The sequence below is a fragment of the Sciurus vulgaris genome (assembly GCF_902686455.1).
Source record: "Sciurus vulgaris genome assembly, chromosome: 15".
NCBI classification, from domain to species: domain Eukaryota; kingdom Metazoa; phylum Chordata; class Mammalia; order Rodentia; family Sciuridae; genus Sciurus; species Sciurus vulgaris.
Window position 1 is genome coordinate 79,526,206 of NC_136476.1, and position 15,748 is coordinate 79,541,953.

General features: G+C 44.6%; 1 long non-coding RNA gene across 1 annotated transcript in view; it reads left to right on the top strand.

Annotated features, from left to right (window-relative positions):
- The first annotated feature begins 957 nt into the window (after nucleotides 1-957).
- Nucleotides 958-15,748, top strand: part of LOC306645778 — a 548,414-nt gene continuing 533,623 nt past the window's right edge. Inside the window, exon 1 of the long non-coding RNA XR_013759723.1 lies at nucleotides 958-1,418. This is a non-coding gene — a long non-coding RNA (uncharacterized lncRNA). The remainder of the gene's footprint in view (nucleotides 1,419-15,748) is intronic.

Consider the following 15,748-nt stretch of genomic DNA (forward strand, 5'->3'; position numbering starts at 1 on the left):
TGGAGGCTCTTTACAACTAGTAAACAGAACACAATATTGAAAAACCCATTTAAAAAAATCATTCCTCATCGAACACAGCATACCCTGTTGATGAACTTGGAGATATCCAATGGTGGGAATGACTTCATAACTAAAATTTAAAAAGGAAAAAGTATTCAAGAAACCAGAACAAGGAAGCTTAATGGCTCTGGCAGAAGCAACAGTTCTATTTTTCTGCTCATGCCACTGAGAATCAATTCTCTGCAAAGTACATATGAAATGTATGATATTTATTATTCCTAATTTAAGAACTGAATTCACTGGAATAGAGATGTATTGTCTCTGAAAATTATGCCTAGAAATGTTCTTGGGCTTACAGCTAGAACTCAGACTGTCTCTCACAAACTTCTGCTGGGGCTGAAGAATTCAAATCAACATCAACACTCACCTACAGTTATTAAGCCAGAAAAGGTAAGTACATTATAAACCATGAACAACCTTCAATTTGCAGACATCTCTGATGTTCAAAGAAGTCTCCATTTCTTACCAAGTTTCTCACAACAAATCACTTCACCTAATGGCAAATTCTGAAGCACTAATTAATATCTAACCTGTCTAAAGGCTGCAGGGTTGGGGTACAGAGGTAAAGAAATGAACATATATCCCATATTTACATAGTTCTAGTCTTCCAAAAAGACATAAACTTGTTTTATATAAACCATCTCAATACTCTTGGGAGGTGGATAAAGAGTCAGGTTTCTGGAGGGAGAAACAAGAACAAAGGGATTAAGTGTCTTCTAGTAAGTCACAGTGAAAATAAAACCAGAACCCAGTTATTTATCCTACAAAATTTAAATAATCTGCCTTCCTTGGTGAAATTTTTTTTTTTTTTTTTTTTGCAGTACTGGGGATCGAACCCAGGGCCTATGCTTGCGAGGCAAGCACTCTACCAGCTGAGCTATCTCCCCAGCCCCTTCCTTGGTTCATAAACTCAAGATAATATTTTAAAGTGCCTGAAAATTATCTGAACAATACATATAATCAGAGTACTGTGCCAAAAATGAGTGTTTTGAGCAAGAAAGTTCTGCTTAACCTAAGTCAATAAAATGAACAAAATGAACTTAAAATACACAAGAAGGAAAACAATGTCCGTATTAGAATTTTCAAAGGTCAATCTGTTCATCTTATATCCTACTGCTCAAATTCTCTGCTAAGGAGCAAAGGGGCCAGATATGCTACCTATAAATTATATTCTAAATATTTATCAAATCTCAAAATGCTCCAAGAGTTCCAATCAACAGTATACTACACTCAAAAACCTTTCTCTCCAAAAATCAAAGAGCAATGCTTCTGCACATTATTTTGCTGCCTGCATGGCACATTTCATGAAAAAATTCGGATTTTTAAAAATCATTACCAGCTGGGGTTGTGGCTCAGGGGTATAGCACTTGCCTAGCATGTGTGAGACACTGGATCACTGGGTTCAATTCTCAGTACCACATACGAATAAATAAAATAAAGGTCATCAACAACTAAAAAGTATTTGGAAAAAAAAAATCATTACCTTCTCAAATTCAGATTACTTAAAATTTGATGTTTTGCCCAGTCCTTGTTATATTGAGGCAAAATTCCTAATTCCACTCAAACATTCTTTAAACATACAATGGCTGCATTAAGATACTTCCTAAATCAACAAAAGAAGAAAACTATTAACCCAGAAAACTCCCAGGTTTCCAAAGCAGACCATTTGTTTGAAATCAGAGTAGTTACCATACTACACTGTACAAAGCCCACAGAGTGACAACCAAAGTTACTTCTGCAACATGATGAAAATTCTTCTTAGCAAAATCTGACAAGACTTAATTTTCAACTGTCCAAAGAGAAGTTCTTTTCCAAGATTTGAGGAAACCTTGCAATCTCAAAGCACTTTGCTTAATCCTTTCAAATCCCAAAGAATCTAACACAAGCCACAAAACACTGAAATGTCTATGCTCAAACTCCTAAAGGTTACTTTCAATGTGTCTGGCAAGCCGACAGTCATATATACACCCAGACCCAAAGGTGTCTTCTCAACAGAACTAACATCACACTGTGCAACACAAATCAAAATACCAGGCAATTCAAAAACCTCCAATGAAATTTTACTTGAACTATTTGGGAGAAAAAGCCAACAACCCAGTTAACATTTATTCACCCTTTGAAAGAGTCAAAAGGCTCCATTTCTGCCACTTCAGGAGATGAGTGTACATTCCTTCAGTCAGCCTGTAGTATGAGACTCAGATATTACGTCACCCAATGTCTAAATACTGCCCCATTACCCAGCAAGCACTAGGGTATCTGATAAACTGCACCAAGGTATCCCTTCCTCCCTCCCTCTCTTACACACAGCTCCTGAATGTTATGGCCCCTGGACTCCTGTTCTCTTGCAACTTCACAAAGACATCTGCCCTGCACCTGCTGCAATCCCATTTCCATTCACTTTTGGTGCACTCCTCATGACCCTGTATGGCTCTTCTATCTGTTCACCCATCAGACAATTATGCTAGGAGGCTACACACCACACACTTCCTCCAAACTTCAACGGGACACTTGACTCTCCCTAACCCATTCACTGGTTGCAAAACTAAAGATCAGGTTTCATGATTAATCTCTCTGAACCCAGTAGTATGAACTTTGAGATATGTACATAGTTTAATGCCCTCCATTTTCCACTTACAACATTCCAGGATTCATATCCCCTGTCCCTATCCTCAATTTCCAGTTTCCCTGAGTTTAGAATGTAATGCTCTTTAGTTGGTTGTTTCCTGCCCCCAACTTCTGCACTGAGTCTTTCCTTATACTTTTAGTGACTTCAAAATTTTGGACCTTTCAAACTCCCACGACTCATTCAATCTCTCACCACACTTCTGTACCTTGGACCTTCTGTACTCCTTTAAAAGTCAACTATTTTCCTAACTCTCTTCAACCTAGTTATTTCCTGCCCTAAACCTTTGCATCCTACTTCCCCCACCATCACACCAAACCCATACACCTGTTCTTTTCTAATCATACTTGCCCACACACATCACTACCTTGCCCTTCCTCTACCCATTAAAGGTACTATGCATTCCTTTACAACCTCTCCCCCAAAACATCCTGTTTTCTCCACTTCCTTCCTACCATTCCCTGCCTACTCCCTTCTCCATACAGTGCCCCAAACCAGACCTGTGCCTCCCTCCCTCTACCCATGATACTCCAAATCTATACACCTCCCCTTCAACCCTATCCCACCACCATCCCTACTGATTTCCTTCACACACACACACACACACACACACACCCCATCTCAACTTTTCCACACTTCCTGCCCCAGAAATATTTCCATCTGTCCCCACATCTCACCTGCCACTTCAAGAACATTTCCCTCCTCCTTTCCACCCACCGCCTCATACCCTCTCCATCCTGCCCCACACACCTGTTTCCTCCAGTGTCCCGTGCTGCTGCTCCCCATTTTCATCCATACTTCTCAAAACGAACAGCCTCCATCTCACTTCAGCTGCCTGTTAACTGCACCACACACTCCCCACCCAGACAACTTCTCTCCATCCAAATCACCCAACCTCACTGTCCTCATTCACTCCCAAACTCCTGAAACTCAGTCCCTGCTCAATCTCCCTCCCCCTTTCACCCCATACTCTTTTCCCCTGAGGATCAAACACCTGCCCTTCACCCTCGAATGTCAACCCCCTGCGGTCTCCCTACACACCTCCTGGCCAGCCACTCCTCTCGGGTTTCCTGGAGCCCCTGGGCCTACACTCGCACACACCTCTTGCCTGAACACCCCATTTCCTTCTCCATCACTGGAGACCCCCAGACGCCCTCCTGCCCTCCCTCGCTTTTCGAGCTCAGCCTGCCAGCTACCCAGACCCCCTCCTCCACCATTCCCCTTCACGCCTCGGATGGCCTTCCCAGGACCTGCCCCTCACACGCAACACTAACCCGGCATTAGGCTCCTTCCATTTCTGCCTTGAGTCCCCTGTCCTCCCCTTCGATTGCCACCCCGTTCGCCCCTTGCCCTCCCCAAACCCCTCACACCCTCCTGAACCCCCATACGCTGTCCCCCCGACCCGCCAGAATGTCCTACATCGCTCTCGCACTCGTCCTTGCCCCCAAAGGCTCCCCAAACCTGCCCGAAGGCCCTCCACCCTCCTTCGGGCTGGATCCCTCTACCCTCCATTCTCCCCCAATCTACCCACACCCTCTGCCCGCCCCACAAGCCTCTCCCCCAGTTCCTGCTCCCAATGTCCTCCAACACCTGCCCGGAGCCCTCCAGCCGACCCAGAGCTCCCGGCGCCCGTCCCCCACGCTGCCCACGCCCTCCGGGTGCTCAGGGCCGGGACCCCATCCCCCGAAGGTGAGGAAGGCTGCCCGCTGCCCTTGCCCGAAGCGACCGCGGCAACGCGACGGCGGCTGCGGCCACAATGCCGAAGCCGCGGGGCCGGGATTGCGCCCCGCTCTCCGACTCGGCCGCCGCCGCCGCCGCTGCTAAGGACGCACAACAAACAATGCGGGGCCCGGCCGGCACCGCCAACCGCCTCAACCGCCGCCTCAACCGCCGCCCGCCCGGGACGGCCCGCCGCGCAGGCGCCTGCCCCGCCGCAGCCTACCCGCGCCGCCGCGCTCTGCCCGCGCCCGGTCCCCGCTCCCTCTCCGCCGCCGCCGCCACCTCGTCCGCCCGCGTCTCCGGCTCCTCAGCCCAGCGGCGGCGGCTGCGGCGGCTGCTGCCCTGGTGGCGCTCGCGGCTCCGGTCTTCGCTTCGGCGGCGGCGGCGGCGAGCACGTGACGCCGCCGAGCGCACCCATTGGCCGGGCCGGGGGGCGGGCCCGCGGCTGCTGGGGAACGGAAAGCCCGCCCCTCGCTCGCCGCGCGCCCCCTCCACGCGCGCTCTGCCGCACCTGAAAGCGCCGGCCAGCGCCCGCCGTCGCCGTGCCGCGCCGCCGCCTGCGCCAACTGCGCACCTGGGAGCGCGCGGGGAGCACGCGCTGGCGGCGGCCGCATGCACCTGCGAGCTAGTGCCTACGTAAACTGCGTCCCCGCCTTCCTCCCTGCGCCAGGCCCCCACCCCTGGCAGCACCTGAGCCCCGCTGCGCTGGCGGCGTAACAGCTGGGGAGCGGGGACCGACTGGGCTGAGAGGCCAGTGAAATGTACGGAAACTTCGTAACTTCCGAACCTGGGAACGGCTCCCGGCGGAGGCGGTGAGCCGGCCTCCCCAGGCCAGGCGACCGGTGCGGGACGCTCCCCAGCCCCAGAGGCTACGCAGACGGAGTAAGCGCCGCATTGCTCTCCGGGTGGAGGAGGGGCAAACCAGAGCTTTGACTTGTTAAAAGATTTGGATCTCCAGCTGTGTGACCTTGACCAACTTATAAACCACTCTGAGCTTCAGTTTCCTCGTCGGGAAACTAGGACAAGAATTCTGACTTAAGAGCTGTTGGGAATATGGCATAAAACAATAGTTGTGAATTCTAACGGCACATAGCAAGTACTGAACAGAAGTTGCCACTATCCCCTCTCCTACTCCCACCTCTCATAGACCTCCCCCGGAATTGAGTTTGGGCCCAGACTCTCCTTACAGTTGGGTCAGACGTTGGATACCACTAACCTACACTGTCCCAGGGGCTGTGCTGGAGAAGAAATAAAGATTCACTTTTTTCGTTCGTTTATTGAGATACAACAACAATGCCCCGCTCAAGCGATCTTCCCACCGCAACTGCCCAAACAGCAGGGACTACAGGAGCGTGACACCGCAGCCGACTAAGGTGCACTTTTTCTTTTACAGTTACTGGGCTGCACCTTCTTGGTGTCCAGCATTCTGCCAGCCAGTTCAGCCACCACGGAATATCTGCTGCCGGTCAGGCACTGTGCAGGGTGCTGGGATGCGCTGACTGACACAAGGTCCCCACCCTAGAGTAATTCTTAGCCTGGAGCAAACTACCTAATCACCCAGTGCCAGAGCCAGGCGGATTGAGGAGAGCCCTTCCACAGAAGTCCCATGGGGGACACTGTCTCTTCTTTCTAACATGCAAGGCTCAAATATTTTAACAGCTCTGCTTCATTCACAGAGTAAACACTCGATTTCAACTGAAAAAACCTCGGTGATCTGACCTTCAGCTTCAAGGCACACAACCTTTCCCTTCACCTCTCTTAAAGGCCAGTTTGACCCTTAGCCACAATGAACTACAAAACTGTCCTTTTCAGAGTATGCCCAGTCTGTGACACTTCTGGGCCCTCCTGAGATAGGTGCTAGGCCCCAAATTTCCACTTTAACCACCCACACCTTTTATCCTCCTGAAAAATTTCGAGGTGCTCATATCAACCAGCTCAGAACATATTCTCTCTGGAACTCCTTGACTGCCTCAGAGGAGTGATCTAAATTCCCTGTTCACACAGCCCTGATAAAAATGTATGAATAGTATGGATCTACATCGTGCACAACCATAGAGACGAAATGATGTACCTCATTTGTGTACAATGAATCAAAATGCAGTCTGTAAAAAATTAAAAGCTAAATTAAAATAATAATAATAAAACATGCATTCTATGGCTTTAGACTGTCATCGTTTAGCTGTCTGTCTCTGGGTTGTGAACGTCTTCAGGACAGGGTCATCTTTCTGCTCGGTGGATTAGGGAAAGACAAGAAGTGTGCAGGTGGTGAGATCACCGAAGCTGGGTTTTGGAGGATGAACATAAGGGAAAAGAGATGCTGCAGCATAAAGATCCAAGTTTGGGGACTGGGGTTGTGGCTCAGTGGTAGTGTGCTCACCTAGCACTCTCGAGGCCCTGAGTTCGATCCTCAGAACCATGTAAAAATAAAATAAATGTGTTGTGTCCACCACCTTCAACTAAAAATTATTAAAAAAAAAAAAAAAAAAGGATCCAGGTTCAGGCTGGGTTGTGGCTCAGTGGTAGAGCGCTTGCCCAACATGTGAGGCACTGGGTTCAACCCTCAGCACCACATAAAAATAAATAAAGATATGTCCATCTACAACTAAAAGTATTGTTTTTAAAAAGATCCAAGTTCACTGCACACTAGCTGTGTGACCTTGGCAAATAAGGACTCTTAAGTCTTAGAGTCCTAATCTGTCAAGTGACACATAATACTGCCTACCTCAGAGGGTTGTTATAAAGACTAAATCATAGGTACTCAGCACAGTGTGCTATCTCTGGTAAAAAATTTGATTTTTTTAACTAGATGGAAGACATGACATTAAGGATTCAATAGTATCTCCTATTTCAATATGTTTATCTAGCTTGTAATTCCAAATACTCATGACAAAAATATGCAAATGATACAAAAACAAAGAAAGTTAAAAATTCAAGTGTCCCTCTTCCTTTTTGCCCCTAACTCCATTTCCTCTACCCCAATCCCACCTCCCAGAGAGCTAGTGTTAAAATTTTCTTCTTCCATATTACATGTTCAAATAAAGAAGAAAGTTACAGAAAATTATATATCTATAATGTGTATATTGGATTCTGTGTTGAAAAAAAGAAAGAATTAAATACCAGTCATTATTAATGTTTAATTGGGGTGGCAAGTAGAATTGGGGTATAGGATACGTACATATATATGATACCTTTTAAATTTTATTGAAATATATTTATCATAAAAGTATCAATGATTTTTAGTAACTTTTCTACGTGGTGCAATATCAAATCAGATTCAGAACATTTGTAATATTTTATGGATCTCCCCAAGATTCCTTTTGTCCCTTTACTATTCATTTCCATTCATACCCCATAGCCATAAGAAACCAACAATCTACTTTCTTTCTTTTTTGTTTATTTTTGTTCATTTTATATTGTTTTGTGGGGTGGTGGTCCTGGGTAATCAACCCAGGGCTAGGTAAGCATTCTACCACTGAGCTACAGGCTGGCCTTGAACTTACTATCTTCCTGCCTCAACCTCCCAAGTTGCTGGAATTACAGACATGCACCCCCCTGCTAATACCACTAATCTACTTTCTAACTCCCTTTTGAAACTCCCTTTCTAACTCCCTTTTCTGAAAATATTTGGTACATTTAAAGAAAAGAAAAAAAAAAAAAAAAAAACTCAAACAGAGCCAGGCATGGTGGGTACATGACTGTAATCTTACCAACTTGGGAGGCTGAGCCAGGAGGATCATAAGTTCGTGGCTAGCCTCAGCAATTTAGTGAGGCCCTAAGCAATTTAGCAAGACCCTGTCTCAAAATTAAGAAAAAAAAAGAAAAAAGAAAAGAGCCCAGGATGTAGCTCAATGATAAAGTGCCCCAGGTTCACAGTACAAAAAAAGAAAAAGGAAAAGAAAAAAAGTCAAATAGGCCTGGACCTTTTAGAAAAAAAAAGATAAAAAGTATTACCAAGCAATCCTACCCAGTGATAATAATCAATGTTAATATATGTATATGCAGTATTATTCTAATCTTTTTCTATGCATACAGATAACTTCTCTTTTATGGAATTATCACACACCTTCTGCTTTGATTTTTTTTCACTTAATATAAAATAAATATACCTCTGTTGTGTATTTACTCTTTCTTTGTACTCTTCTGCATTATGTTGAATCTTGAAAATCATTTATTTAAAGCAAGTGAGTATTTAGGTCCTTTCCAGTATTTCCATTCTTATAAACAGGGGAAAGTAAGGAGTGTTATAAAGCTCTTGAGCTTGAAATGCTTTGAAATCATACCTAAGTTCCAAGGCCAGCACCCTGTGATTCATCCAATCATTGCACAGAATATTTACCGAGACTGTACTAGGCACTAGTCCCTGGGAGTACAAAAGCAGCAAACAGTCACACCGTCCCTACCCTCATAGGGCTGGAGGCCAGTGGGAAGGAGAAACAAATTCTCTGGATAGTTGTATTAAATGCCCACAAACAAGGGAGTGACCAACTCCCACAGGAGAAAAGGGTGGGGTCCTCTGACTCTCAGAGGAGGCAGGAGGCATCTTTGGAGCACATCCTGGGCCCCTCGTTCTGAGCGATTCTTGTAAGGACACCTAGCAAGGGCAGGTGAACTGGCATCCCCTCATGAGTGATGTGCAGGCCCTTCACCATTCCTCAGGTCTTCACACCCTTAGTCCATTGGACACTTTCGTCTCTTCACGGACAAGAAAAACACAGGGATCCTTGAGACCCAGAGAAGAATGTGAATTGCTCAAAGTCATCCAGTTAGGAAAGGGCACAGCTGAAGGTAGCCTCTGGTCTAACTCCCAGTTCAGTGCTCTTGGTTCCAAAAAACACCCCTCTCTATACAAGGTGCTCATATTCAAAGAACCACACTGAGGCAGGGCAGACAACAACTACAGCTGCACTGTCTAGGCAACAGATGTGGCAATTGAAATTTCAATTATTTAGAATTAAATAAAATTTTAAATTCAGATGCAATAGACACAGTTCAAGTGCTCTATAACCATATATGGCAAGTGGCTACTATATGAACGGCACTGACATAAAACAGTCCCATCATTGCAGAAATCTATAGGTCAGCAGTGACCTAGAGGATCAATAATAATATGTTATTTTCCAAAACTCTTGCCTGGGAGGTAGGGAGATGGGCCTGGCCTCCTCTGTTCTTTCTTTCCTCCCCTCCCCCAACACAGGCCATTTCTAGAGGAAGAAGTCAAAAAGAGAAGGGTGGCTGATTGTGCTGTGAGGGGAAGACACGAGGAAGTGATGCTCCTCACCTTCCTGCCATCCTGTTTCCAAATCTACCTGCATCTCCAACCATTCTGTCTTCTTTCCCTACTTTTACAAAATCCGGCTCCTCTCAACAAAGACCAGGTCCTTCGCCAGTGCCTGCATGGCCCCCTTTTCTGCGCTCTAAGGAACTTCACTCTTAAGTTTGTCCCTCTCTGATTGAGTCAGGTCAGTCTCTACTGGATTCTTTCTATTATTATCCAAAGAGTCACTACCATTGTTAGAAGGAAAGAGAAGGGGGTGGGAAGGAAGGAAGGAAGGAAGGAGGGAGGGAGGGAGGGAGGAAGGAAGGAAGGAAGGGAGGAAGGAAGGAGGGAGGGAGAGAGGGAGGAAGGGAGGAAGGAAGGAAGGGAGGAGAGAGAGGGAAGATCCCCAGTGATTCACTTGCACCTTACAGTTTGAGAAGCATTGACCCAAATGCAGTAACTACAGGTGCCACTCAGAGCCTCCAGCTATTTCTGACAAGATACTCTAAAATGGTGAATAAAACAAGGTATGATCTTCATTCACTTTGCATAGTATTTGCCTCCCTGGCATAGTAAAATCATGCTAGAGAGGACTTTGTGTTTATATGAAAGATCGAGTGAGTTCTTAGGCCCAAATAGTTACACACAGAATTTTCACCTACTTAAATGCCCCTTAGGATAGTAAAAAGTCATGTGATGCTATCCACCCTTGGCTCCTCACCACCACCACTAGTAGATGCCACCATCAGAACTATCCATCTCCACCCAGAATGTCAGAGAGCTCCCACTGAGAACCTGGCTCAGACTATCAGTCAACAGCCTACCTCCATGTGGCTGTCTCACATGCTCCTCAACTGTATGTAACTTGCCTGATCCTTCCCCTCAGCCCCAAACACAATCCCTCTACTGTTCCCCATTTCAGTTCCCTTATGGAGGTTCTGGGATCCTCTAATATTGAATAATCTGTAGACCATAGATTCTATGTAGGCAGAATTTTTTTTATTTGTTCTTTTTGTAGCACATAGAGTTCATAGTATCAGGTAAATACTAATAATATGTTGAATGAATATGTAACAAATTTTCCCATTCCTCTTTTTTGGATAACAAATTTCAAAGTGATTTGAAAGAGGAGGAATCTAGAAGAGGAGAGTCTTCCAGAATTTCTGCTAATATCCTGATACTGCTGTCCAATCCAAGATGCAAAACAGTCCAGAACTACACTGAGACTTCTCCAGCAAAGTATTGTCCCAGCAGAAGAAACAGTCAGAACTCTCGGAGGTCTGGACTTGGGGCCCAAATTCATCAGCTTCAAGCATAAAACTTCTTTGAAGTCTCATTTTATCTTTAAAATCTATACAAAATTTACCTTTTATTCTGTTTGTTTTAACATGAAAATAATATTAATTACTACCCTTTAGGATGGAAATCAAAGCCTGTTAGCCAGGTGTGGTGGCACAAGCCTGTACTCCCAGTAGCACAGGATGCTGAGGCAAGAGGATCACGAGTTCAAGGTCAGCCTCAGCAACTTAGTGAGGCCCTAAGCAACTCAGTGAGACCCTGTCTCTAAATAAAATATAAAAAAGGGCTGGTGATGTAGCTTAGTAGTAAGCACCCCTAGGTCTAATCCCCAGTGCCAAAAAGAAAAAAAAAAAAAAAAAAAAAAAAAAAAAAAAAAAAAGCCTGTTTATGCAGCTCCTCAAATAGAAGTTACACTCCAAGAAGGCATTCTTTGTTCTTACCCTATGGCTCAAAGTATTTTCCGGTGTACCACCGCCTGGTCCTGGTGGAAATTATACCACCAGCCAACATGTAAGTGCTTATGTTCCTGGAAGATATTAAACACTTAACATGCATCATGGGTTTTTGTTTGTTTGTGTTTTGCTATGGGCAGGGGAGGGGGCAGGCAGGAGGTGGGGGTTGGTGCTGAGGTTAGAACTCAGGGCTATGCACATGCAAAGCAAGTGTTCTACCACTGAACTCTACCCCAACCCAAAATTGCATCATGTTGTTAATCCTCACAACAATCCTATGAAGTGGGTACAACTTTATTTTAATCTTAATTTATAGATGAGGAAACTAAGTCTCCAAGAAGATAATCTTACTACATGACAGAGCTGCTAAGTGGGAAACGTGAATTTCAACTTGAATCCCTATACTTTCCACACTGGATCGAAAGGCAAGCTCCTAGACTTTCAGAACAAAACAGGCTTAAGGCAGCAGAAAAACTCCAAGAAATCCCCTGCCCCCATAGTTCACAAACCAAGGAAAGTACCAAGGTGTCGATGAATCTCGAGGTAGATATATTTTCAGGACTCTACAAGTTCTAAGAAAAGTTTCCAAATATATGTCCTGGTTTCAATCATAACCTCATAACCTCAAATAATAATGATAAAAGTAGTTTCTAGATCACCAGGACAAACACCTTGTAAATGATCCCTGGCACCCAAAATTCAATAATCATGTTGGTGCCAAGTGATCACCTGAAGTGACATTTTAACATTAAATGCAGGTGTCTTGGACTGAAGGTCAAATTCTCAAGGGTCAGCAAAAAATGTTTTCTTTAAAACAGTGATTCTCATCTAGGTATGATTTTGTGTGCCCCTGCCCCCTTCATTTAGCAATGTGTAGATATTTTTAGCTGTAACACCTAATGGGTAGAGGCCAGGAGTGCCGCCATCCATCCTGCAATATGGACAACTTCTCATACCAAAGAATCATCTGGCTTGGAATGTCAATGTTGCTGAGGCTGAGAAGCCAGACCTTAAAAGGATTTTTATCAGGTGAAATCCATAGTGCGGAGGCCAAAGAATTGGAAATTCTGCTTCTCTGAATGAGTCTTGTTAGATAGCTTTCGCTTTGAAATCATGTAAATGATTCATGTAAATATTTAAATCATTAAATCTTATAAATTTTGAATAATCCCTAAAATAAAAACAGGTCAAAACATGAACGTAACTTTATATGAGATTGATAATATAACCACACAGAAAGTCTCTAAATACTACCTCACACTAAAATGGGCCAGGGCTCTTTGGAGAAATGGCTCATTCCATTAGGAAGGCAGAAAATGTGTGAGATGAACCCGGGACATCTTGTCATGTCAGAAAGCACAGAAGCTCTCAAAGTCCATCAAGGTCACCCTGAAAAGCTGCAGAAGCCAGTTTAAGGGAGCTCTCTTCAGGCAAAGAGCGGACTATGAGCTAATCATAAAAAACAATTACAACAAATGATGAAAAGGCTTTGAATACAGACAAAGCCACGAGTTTCATACTGATTCTAAATTTTTAAATGGTAAGAGAGAAGCCAGACAATTCATTGGACATCATCGGATGCTTCTAAGGCACTAACCTGATATCTAAAAATTGATTAAAGAGTTAAGTATTTCGCCTGGAGCAATGATGCAGGCCTGTAATCCCACCCACTCTGGAGGCTGAGACAGGAGGATCAGCCTCAGCAATTTAGCGAGACCCTCAGCAACCCTCAGCAATTTAACCAGATGCTGTCTCAAAATGAAAAATAAAATAAGGGCTGGGGTTGTGGCTCAGTGGCAGAGTGATTGCCCAGCACATGCAAAGCACTGGGTTTGAGTCTCAGGACCACATAGAGATAGATAAATAAAATAAAAGTCCATTGCCAACTAAAAAAGAAAACTATATATATAATCTATTATTTATTATTATATATTATATATATTTATATGTTATAAATATATATATTTATTTTATATATATATAAAATAAAAATAATAAAATAAAATAAAAAGGGCTCGGGATATCGTTCAGTGGTAAAATACCCCTTGTTCAATCCCAGTACCTAAAATAAACAAATTAGTTAATTGTAAAAAAAATTAGTTAAGAATATGGAGGAGAAGAAGAACCCTAAAGTGACAATTTAACATTAAATGCTGATACCTTAGACTGAAGGCCAAGTTGTAATCACTGATCACGTCGTTGCGATGGTCACTTACTCAGGGTTCTGCTGTCGATCCAGCATTTCCTCCACCTTCTCTCATTTAATCCCACCACAGCCAGTGGCAGGTGTTCTCAGCATCTCTAAGAAAAGAAGCAGCCCCTTCAGACCCGCAAGGTCAGGCAGAATTTGCTTCTACCTTGAAGGTCACTAAAGAAATGGGAAAGGCAGTTACCGTAGGAAAGGGTGTTTAATTCTGTCTTGAATTATAAGATGGAGACTTTTCTTAGAAAAAAAAAAAAAAGGTTAAGCATTTGTTTCATCCTCCGTTATGGACTGCATTTCAAGGGAATGTAGCTGAAATGTCAACTGGACTCCCTCCATGCGGCCCAGTCTTATGTCATAGGCTTCTCACAGCAATAGCTGCCAAATCTCTTAAAAATGGGTCCTAGGACTGACCCAGTTATCACTTCTGCTGTGTTCAATTGATTACAGTAGTCGCCAGCCAGCCCAGAATCCAAGGGACGGAGGAACAGACTCTGGGGTGAGCTCTCAGCATGTGAGAGAGGAAAGGAACCTGTGCCGTCCAGTGGGGAGACAAGCTGCCCAGACAGGCACTGTGATCCTTATGAAATATTGAGAAATGCCTTTTCCTCTTGGTGAACTGCATTTCCCCCCCAGCGCTGGGATGAAACCCAGGGCCTCTTGCATGCTAGCCAAGCACTCCAACACTAAGCTGCGCCCCCCAGCTCTGCTGTACCTTTTCAGTGTCTCTCAAATCCAGCCATTTCTCTTCATCCCCTCTGCCATTATCTTGGTCCACATCTGGGAGAGTGTGCCCTGGTCTCCCTTTATTCCAGTATTGGCTAATTCTTGCCTATTCCCTAAGAGTTTTCCAGAAGACCAGATAGCTGAGATAAAAAGAACAACTTAGTAAGGGGAAATTGCCCCCTGACTCATGGAAACATTTAAAGGAAAGAGTTGCCAGGTCCTCTGATTCTGCCACCGCTGGTCACTATGTTCTTTTGTAGAGCTAACTCCTTTCAAAACAGGTCACAGAAATCGTCCTTGCTGAGTCCCAGTGAGTTTGAATTTCTTTAAAAATAGCTCGTTCTTCAAGTGCAAAAAATAACATCTGAGACGTTTGTTTAAGTGTGAAACACACCTTTGTCATGACTCAGTACAGGCTGCACGGAAGTTTATTAAACTTTTCAAAAGGAAAAATTTCCTCTTGAACTAAGGAAGCTGAGAGGTGACAGCTTGGGAATGGGGAGGGGGAGCTGTAAGAAGAAAAGAGACAGGTGGAGCAGAGAGAAAATCAGTACAAGGATTTGTCTCCTCTCTGTGTCTTTCACATGGTATACTTTCCACCTTGGACGACCTTCCTCATTGGCAAGTTTGGTAATGTTCTGATCCTTATGAAGCCTCATTGCAGTGTCACCTCTGTGCAGCCTTCTCTGACCCCTCGGAGCACAGTTACTCTCTCGTCTTTGTTCTCAAACCACTTTGTACACATCTTTATTATTAGCACGGTGTATTGAAGTCACTTTACAGGTCTGTCTCCCTTCCTCGACTGTGAACTTCTCAGCAACAGTGACACTGGGTGAGTCATCTGTAAACCCCTCCACCTGGCACTGTGCCTGGCACAGGGTGGGTGCTGGGAGAGCTTGTTGATAAGGGATGAACTTGATGCTCACAGGGAGGGGCTTTCAAGCCTGAAGTGACAGCTTTCATCCCTGCTTATGCTGCTTTCCAAATGGCTCCTGTCTCTCCACACCCTCCTACTACGGAATCTTTCCATCTCCCTGCATCTGAGCCCATGTGTTCTGCATCCTTTCACATACAATGTCCTCACTGCTACCTAGGGCTAGCTGCTCCCCTGTCCCCAGGGTCCCAGGCCCTTGGTCCCTGTAGTTTTCCTTCTTCCTGTGTCATTGATAAGCTTCCTTTTCTAGAATATTATTCTAATGAGTATCTGTAATTTCTTTCAGTCACACACATTTCATTTCTCTGCAATTATCTTATTCTCTTCTCAACCCACTCTACTCTGCTCCATTTAATCTTTTCAAAGTCACTGGTGACTTCCTCCATGTTACTGTATCAAAATGGTCAGCTCATCTGATTCCTCAGCAGCATACACCACCACTGAACCTGCTTTCTTCTTGAATGATCTTATCTCC